This window comes from Dioscorea cayenensis, chromosome 20 (assembly GCF_009730915.1).
Source record: "Dioscorea cayenensis subsp. rotundata cultivar TDr96_F1 chromosome 20, TDr96_F1_v2_PseudoChromosome.rev07_lg8_w22 25.fasta, whole genome shotgun sequence".
NCBI classification, from domain to species: Eukaryota; Viridiplantae; Streptophyta; class Magnoliopsida; order Dioscoreales; family Dioscoreaceae; genus Dioscorea; species Dioscorea cayenensis.
In genome coordinates this window covers 4,372,588-4,381,600 of record NC_052490.1, presented here as the reverse complement: position 1 = coordinate 4,381,600, position 9,013 = coordinate 4,372,588, and the positions used below count along the sequence as shown (strand labels likewise).

The 9,013-nt window shown below is 43.3% G+C and overlaps 1 non-coding gene across 1 annotated transcript; it reads left to right on the top strand.

The window, feature by feature from the left end:
* Window positions 1–8,588: 8,588 nt before the first annotated feature.
* On the top strand, window positions 8,589–8,695 carry LOC120252098. Its single transcript, XR_005533647.1, has one exon. It is a non-coding gene; the product is annotated as a small nucleolar RNA R71 (small nucleolar RNA).
* The last annotated feature ends 318 nt before the right edge of the window (window positions 8,696–9,013 follow it).

Genomic DNA, 9,013 nt, shown 5'->3' with positions numbered 1-9,013 from the left:
TGTGGGCTTAAGGTGCCAAAGTAATCTATTGGTAGATATCCATACTCCTCGGTTTCTATATATGCCTCGTCGTACAAGCCCATGCAAACTGAAAACTCAAAAGTACTCATAGCAAATTGATGACCAGACACTCTAAACTGTATTTCGTCCACAAACTCAAAAGACGCCAGTACCTCCAAAGTCAGCGGCCAAAAAACTAGCTCTCGTATAGACAACAACGTCTGCCACCCTCCTACGATCATCAGCGCCACCAACTTCCTGATTAACTTATCGCCCCGCTGGACCCTGTGTAGCACACTCAGGTCCACCAACCGCGATAGGCCAAACCTAAGCCCTAATAGCCCCTTGAAATGAGCTTGATGTTCAAGATTCGGAAATGCAATGCGTGCGAACTCGGGTGAAGGCTCCCTAGGGCGCCTGCCTTCATACCTCCTCGAGTGCGGTGCCATTCCTGCGATAAATGAAGAAGAAACAATCAAATTAACGCAGAAACAACATATTGTAGAATTCCACACATGCTTATGGAAATTACCCATGCCTGTGTGGATCTGCGGGGTGTGAAAACCGCACGGTTGTGCACCAATTCTCCAAAAATTCAATTTTAACTGCCCCTAAGGACTTCCCAAACATGCATAAGTCATTATACCATTAAAATTGGCACAACTCAAGATCCTTAATCCAATAAAAACCCAGGATTTGCGAAGAAAAAAGGATAAGAAGGGTTACCGATGAAATAGATGATAGTACTCCGAAAATCGGCATGAAATATGAAGAAAAATCCTCCAAAACAACGGTGAAGGGTCGGAAAGTTGATCAAGATTGGTTTTTGGGTGATTGGAGATGAAGAAGAAGAGAATCCACAAAGATTTTTAAAGAAAAACTCGCGTCTCTTAGAATTCTGCTTATCCACACGGGCGTGTGAAAATTATACATGCCCGTTTACCTCCACAGGGAAGCTTCACAGGGGTAGGTGCACTCCCCTCTGTGCTCTCGGGAAAACACTCACTGCCTCTGAATGCAAATCTACGGTGTGTGAGAGGATGAATTGTCAGGCTTAGGACTACCTAGCAATGATTCACCCAGTTTGTTTAGTTCACGCACGTCTCCAACAACCTTGGAGAATTTTCAGTGGCATCTCCTAGCCCTCCTCAATTTTCGGAGCACATTCATGAAGATCCCTAGAGTAGATGGTACTTCTTCTGTCAAACCAAGCATCATGATCTCTTCAATATCCTCCTCATGTTTGAACAAGCCTTCGCATGGATCCGGATTGAACATTTCCTGTATGTATTCATCAACAATCTCATCAATAGACTCTAGAAAATACAAAGTATCATCGAAATCAAGAGAATGCCAAATGGCTTCAGCAAGGCGGTATGTGAGCTTGTCATCTTTAATTCTCAAAGTTAGCTCTCCGCCGTCCATGTCAATCAATGCCTTGGAAGTCCGCAAAAATGGCCTCCCAAGTATCGAGGGTACATCCGTATCCTCATCGACGTATATAACTATGAAGTCAACAGGAAAAATGTACTTGTCCATATTGACAAGCACATCCTCGATGATGCCTCTCCAATGTCTCACCGTTCAGTCTGCTAGTTGCAAAGTCATCCCAGTAGGTCTAGGCTCGCTCAAGCCTAGCTTTTGAAAGAAGGTGTATGACATGACGTTGATACTGGCCCCTGAGTCCGCCAATACATTTTCTTCACCTAGATTTCTAATATTACATAGAATGATAAAGCTTCCCATGTATTTCTTCTTGTTTGGCATGTTCTTTTGCAAAACCACCGATCAAGATGCATCTAAAATCACTGAAGCACTCTCCTCTAACTTTCTTTTGTTGGTCAACAAGTCTTTTTAAGAATTTTTATATACTTAGGCATTTGGGCCAATGCCTCAACAAAAAGGAATATTAATGTGGAGTTGTTTGAACAAACTCAGGGAACTTCTTGTACTTGTTCATCTCCTTGGTCATTCTTCAATCTAGAGGGATAAAGGGATTCTTGGCTTCAAAAGTGGGATGCCACCCCCTTCTCTTTGCTTGTTCCCTCTTTAACATCTATAACCTCAGGTGCATGTTCATTTAACTTCTCACTCGGAAGCCCTACAGATCGACCTCACGACCACTTCTAAAATAGGTCACCTTCACATGCTCTCTAGGGTTGGTCTCGGTATTGCTCGACAAACTTCCATGTGGTCTTTCTGATAAGGACTTCGTAATCTGCCCCACTTGATTTTCAAGATTATGTAAGGAGGCGGTATGGTTGAAAAGTGTAGCCTTAACTGATTCAAACCTTGTAGATGACGATTGCACAAACCTATTCGAGGCCTTATCCAAATTGGTCATTCAGGTCTCCAAATCTAAAACTCTGTTTTCCATATTTTGGCCTTGTTGATGGAAACCCAGTGGCCCCATGGCCTTTTGTGGACATTGGTTGCTCCATGAGAAATTGGGATGACTCTTCCAACCCGGATTATAGGTATTGTTGTATGGATTTCCTTGATTTCTCATGACATTACCTACAAAATTGATGTTCTTAACCGAAGATGCATCACCAATAGATATCGGGCAATCATAGGGAGAATGTCCTACACCACATCCGGTGCAAGTAATCATGGCCGCTACTCTGTTCGAAGTTAGAAGATCTAACTTCTTACTCAATGATTTCACCTGAGTTACCAACAAAGTCACTGCATCTATCTCATGGAGACCGGGCACAATTTTTTTCTCCCTGGAATTTCATTGGTAGCTGTTTAAACCCATATCTTCAATTAAGTGACGAGACTCAAAGGGGGTCTTGCTACCTAAGGTACCTCCTGTTGCCACATCCAAGAGTTTCTTTGTACTCGGATTCAGACTGATGTAAAAGGTCTGAACAATTATCCACTTCGAGAATACGTGTTCCGGGTAATTTCTCAGGATCTCCTTGAACATTTCCCATGTCTCAAATAGAGACTCCAATTCCAATTGTACAATGGATTAGATCTCATTCCTAAGCTTTGCAGATTCTTCGGGAGGGAAATAACGGCCAAGAAGATCTTCTCCCATGTGGTAATTGATGCTCTAGGTAATGAGTGTAGCCACTGCTTCGCTCTGCCTTTCAAGAAAATTGGGAAGGCCCTCAACTTGATGGCATCATCCGTTACCCCATTTATCTTCAGTATATCACACACCTCGAGAAAGTTCTCTATATGACTGTTGGATCATCATCTGCCAAACCATTAAACTGTGTGGATTGATGCAACATGTGAATGAATACCGGCTTCAGCTAGATGTTCTGAGCTATAATCGGGGGACACACAATGCTCAATTGTGTCCCCAATACTGAAAGTGTGGCATAATCGGATAATGTCCACTGCTGCTCATTCTGTTCTGCCATATTTTCAGGTTTTTCCAATACTGAAGGTTCATATTTTGAATAAGACTTCATAGTTGAATGATGTTTATTATATTATGAAGGTTCATATTTTGAATAGAACTCATAATTGAATAATGAGTCTCAATTCCCATGATGAAAAGACCATCTGCACGCATACACGAGGGGTTCAGTGAAGCTCAATAAAACAAAAACAACTCGAGTGTACAAAAGATAGAGCAATGAATACAACTCGAGACAACAAAATGAAAATAAACTCAGAAGGAAAATCCTTTCTGAGTATACAAATCCAAAATAAAATGCAGAAAATAAAATGCGGAAAATAAGAACAAAGAAGGTAAAGACGCCTCAAGTGTCGGTGTCAATAGCTAGTACATCTATTTCGATCGTCGGTGAAGATGACATGGTGCTCGGAAAAATAAATGAAGATTAGCAAAGAAAAGAGAAAGAGAAGCTTACCGAAAAAATGAGAATGAAAATAGAAAACTGCCAGAAAACTTAGCAATAACTCCACCAAATTGACACAAGGAAGTCAGGGAATGATGTGAGAATGTTTTTTAGACGAATAGAGGACGTGAAGAGGGAGAGAAACTATTCTTCTTTAAAAAGAACTCGCGCCCCTTGGCGTTCTATGCATCCACACGGGCGTGTGGAAATTGCCCACGCCCGTGCGCCTCATTACAAGAGAGCCATAGGGGCGTACACACACCACTGTGCGCTCTCGGGAAAACACTTCTTCGACTCTGACTGCTCTAGCACGGGCGCCTAACCCACAGGGATAGCCACATGCCCCTGTGGCTTCCCTGGCCATCCCAGAAAAAATACCAAGTGTTCTACACGGCCGTGCGAAAATTCTGCACGGGTGTGGACATTCACATGCCCAACTCACAGGGGCAGCCATATGCCCCTGTGTCTTCTCGGGATGGAGAGAACTCCTCTGCAGAGTTTCGCATAGGCGTCTGGAAATTACCCACGCCTGTGTGTGGTTCACAAGGTCACCTACAGGGGTGAGTCCACGCACCTATGTGCTCTCGGGATAATCAACCCAACTTTGCAGGAATTCACACGCCCGTGCGGAAATTACCCACGGGCGTATGACTATCGCATGGTCATTCACAGGGGCAGCCGCACACCCCTGTGCCTTCTCTGAATGAGGTCGCAGTGCAAATCCACGGGCGTGTGGAAATTCCACACGCCTGTGTGTTTTCTCTGGATGCCTTAGAAAAAAATCTGCGAGCTCAGTAAAAATCTCTCGAACATGTTTACACATTCGAGCTCTGTCCTATTATGCAAATTTTTACCTATGAAAAAAACATGAAATAGAGCTCAAATGACCAAACTTCGCTAATTCCACATGAAAACACACGATGACTTTTAAAAAAAACAGAACAAAATCGCAACACAAGCATCTAAAAATCAAGACACCAACACTAAACAAATTATTCATGCAAAACACTACATTATTCAACTAAGAAAAACAGTAAACACTCGGATTGCCTCCCAAGAAGCGCTTGTTTAACGTCACTAAGCTTGATGTACCTTGTCTTACCTCACGGGGGTTTATGAATGAAGGTTGCCCTCTTACCCATGGCTTGACAGCATGATGTGCAGAGTCTCTTGAGGGTAGAGGGTGTATTATCGTGCTTGGGACCACCTAGCAATGGTTCATCCAACTTCTTCCATTCACGGATGTCTCCAACAGCTTTGGAGTGTTTCCAGTGGTGTCTCCTAGCCCTCTTCATTTTCCCGAGTACCTTCTTCAAGATCCCCGGGGTAGATGGTACTTCTTCTGTTGATCCAAGCATTATTACTTCTTTATTGCCCTCCTCTTGGTCAAACAAACTTTCATACGGATTCAGATTGAACATTTCCTGCATGTATTCATCAATAATCTCATCAGTAGTGTCTAGAAATTATAAAGTATAATCAAAATCAAGAGAATGCCGCATGGCTTCAGCAAGGCTGTATGTGAGCTTGTCGTCTCCATCTCTCAATGTGAGCTCTCTACCGTCCATGTCAATCAATGCTTTTGGAAGTCCGCAAGAACGGTCTCCCAAGTATCAAAGGTACATCCGTATCCTCATCGACGTCTAGCACTACAAAGTCAACCGGAAAAATATACTTGTCCACCTAAACAAGCATGTCTTCAATGATGCCTCTCGGATGTCGCACTGTTCGGTCCACTAGTTGCAAAGCCATCCGAGTAGCCCTAGGCTCACCCAAGCCTAGCTTTTGAAAGAAGGTGAATGGCATGATGTTGATACTCGCCCCTGAGTCCGCCAATGCCATTTCTTCACCTAGATTGCCAATATTACACGGAATGATGAAGCTTCCCGGGTCTTTCTTCTTGTTCGGCATGTTCTTTTGCAATACCGCCGAGCATGAAGCATCTAAAATCACTGAAGCACTTTCCTCCAACTTTCTCTTGTTAGTCAACAAGTCTTTCAAGAACTTCGCATACTTAGACATTTGGGCTAATGCCTCAAGAAAAGGAATATTGATTTGGAGTTTGCTTGAACAAACTCAGGAACTTATTGTACTGTTCATCCCCTTGGTCATTTTTCAATCTAGAGGGATAAGTGATTCTTGGCTTGAAAGGTAGGGGTTCCCATCTCTTTCTCTTTGCTTGTCCCCTCTTCAATCTCTATAACCTCGGGTGCGTGTTCTTTTAGCTTCTCACTCAGAAGCCTACCTTCAACCTCACGACCACTTCTCAAAGTGAGCGCTTTCACGTGCTTTCTAGGGTTGGTCTCTGTATTGCTCAGCAAGCTTCCATGTGGCCTTTAAGAGAGAGACTTCACAATTTGCCCCACCTGATCTTCAAGGTTATTCAAAGAGGTGGTATGGTTGCGAAGTGTAGCCTCAACTGATTCAAACCTTGTATTTACAGATTGCACAAATCTTGTCAAGTGCTTCTCTAAGTCACTCATTCGGGTTTCCAAACCTGAGACTCTGTTTTTCACCTGAGGGGCTTGTTGTTGTTGTTGGAAACTGATAAGTGCTTGAGTAGACATATTTTTATATATGTTTTACATGCATTGAGCATCATTTTTACTGTGGTTTATGTCTCATATTGTGTATTTGGTGTTCTTTTATGCATATAGGTTATGAATGCCTTGAAGAGTAAAAAGGAAGCAAAGATAGGCTATAAAGACACAATGTTGGGAGTTCTTGTTCAATTCAAGGATCAAGACACGAGAGTAGTTCATAAACGTGGAGATGTGTGCCAACTTCCAAGAAGATTCAAGTCAATTCACTATTTGGAAGGGCACAAAGGCAGCCACATCTTCATATTACTTCTCTTTGTGAAGATTGCAAGACCTCTCAAAGATACGTCGATGAAGAAAAGTTTTATAGCCTACCACATGGACGTGTGCCCGGACATGTGGCCTTAAGAGAAGAGTGTTCGGATCGCATTTTGTGAAAAGTACTATAGTAATTACTGTTCACGCGCCCACGTGGAAATTTCTGCAGCCCACGCGGCCGCGTGGAAAATCCACACGGGCGCGTGAGGGCACGTGACAGACGCGATCTAAGGCCTATAAATAGCCGTTTTGCCCTATTCTTTATCATCATTTGTGCGGCTCTTGAGGGGTGAGACGGCTAGGGTTTGGAGAGGAGGTCTTTGCGGCTTTGGAGGCGCTTCGTCACCAACTTTGATCGATTCCTCCTCCGTCATAGCATCAAGGAAGCCACCGGTGAACCTAGCTTCGGAGTGGGTCTTTCAATACGTCGAAGCTCTTCATCAAGGCCATCAGTTCATATATAAGGGGGTTTATTTCTATGGTTTTAATGTACTTTCATTCATTGATGGTGTGTTTTGTATGTTGCTCCATGGAGAGCTAAAACCTAGAGGGTATTTGGGCTTGTGAACCCTAGGATTCTCATCTTTTTGTGGATTTGCTTATTGTTTCTATTTAATCCGAGTTTGATTAAGTTTTAATCTTGTATTCTCATTGCTTGCTTGTTTAATTAATCCTTGTGGTTGATTGGATTTGCATGATTTGTTACTTTGATGTGAGAGAGGTCTCCATTAGAGTTAGAACTTCAAGGTTAAAGAGAGTTGAGAGGGTGAGTCATGAGGTAGTGGAGTGTCCCCTCTCCCTTCCGATTGAGTGTATTCTATCTCCGTTCCTTAAGCTCTATGCAACCATATTTGGTGTGAGGCGTGAGATTGAGAGATTTCTCCGCCGGGACCTTGTAGGGGGTTAGCATCCTTCGCCGAGAATTAGGGTTGGATCAATCTTTAGGAATCGGATACAACTCTTGGAATCCCTAGAGTGCTTTGCAGTCATATGTGGTGTGAGGTGTTGAGATTGAGCGATTTCTCCACTGGGACCTCGTAGGGAACTAGTATGGGTGATCGGGAGGCTGGATCCGATTATATTTAGATTTCCACGACTTAACTTACTCATCATAGAAACACTTTGCTTATTTGGTATCTAATACCTGAATCCTAGGGGGAGCATTGCCCGAATACCCCACTTTTACTGATTGAGATCTTCATCCATTTAACCCTTGCATATTCATCTCCGATATTCACTTCTTCTCACATTAGATCACCACACCTTTCCTTTTATCATTAGGTTAGAAAGCAGAGAAGAAGTTAGTACTAGTAGCCCTGTTCCCTTTGGATTCGACTACCCACTCACCGGGGTAATTATTAATTCGACACCCGTGCACTTGCGGTTTACACACGCATATTCGAGCGCGTGTCAGAAACCCGGTGGCCCCATGGCCTTTTGTGGACCCTGATTACTCCATGAGAAATTGGGATGATTCTTCCAACCCGAATTGTAGGTATTGTTATACGGGTTCCCTTTAGGTCTAATGCCATTACCTACAAAATCAACGTTCTCCACCGAAGAAACATCACCAATAGAAATCGGGCAGTCGTAGGGAGCATGTCCTCCACCACACCCGGTGCAATTAGTCACGGCCGCCACTCTATTTGAAGTTAGAAGATCTAACTTCTTACTCAAATTTTTCACTTGAGCCACCAATGAAGTTACCGCATCTATTTCATGGAGACCGGCCACTTTTTTCTTCTCCCTAGCATTCCATTGGTAGCTATTTAACCCCATTTCCTCAATTAATTAACGGGCCTCATCGAGGGTCTTGCTACCTAAGGTACCTCCCGCTGCCGCATCCAAGAGTTGCCTTATACTCGGGTTCAAACCATTATAAAAGGTCTGAACAATAATCCACTTCGGGAATCCGTGTTGCGGGCACTTTCTCAGGAGCTCCTTGAACCTTTCCCATGTCTCGAATAGAGACTCCAATTCCAACTGAACAAAGGATGAGATCTCATTGCTAAGCTTTGCTGATTTTCTGGGAGGGAAATAACGGACCAGAAAATCTTCCACCATCTCCTCCCAAGTAGTAATTGACTCTCTGGGTAATGAGTGTAGCCACTGCTTCACACTACCCTTTAGGGAAAATAGGAAGGCTCTCAATTTGATGGCATCATCCATCACCCCATTTATATACAGCATATCAAACACCTCGAGAAAGCCCTCTATATGACTGTTTGGATCCTCATCGGCTAAACCATTCAATTATGTGGATTGCTGCAACATGTGGATGAATGCCGGCTTCAGCTCAAAGTTCTGAGCTGTAATCGAGGGACGCATAATACT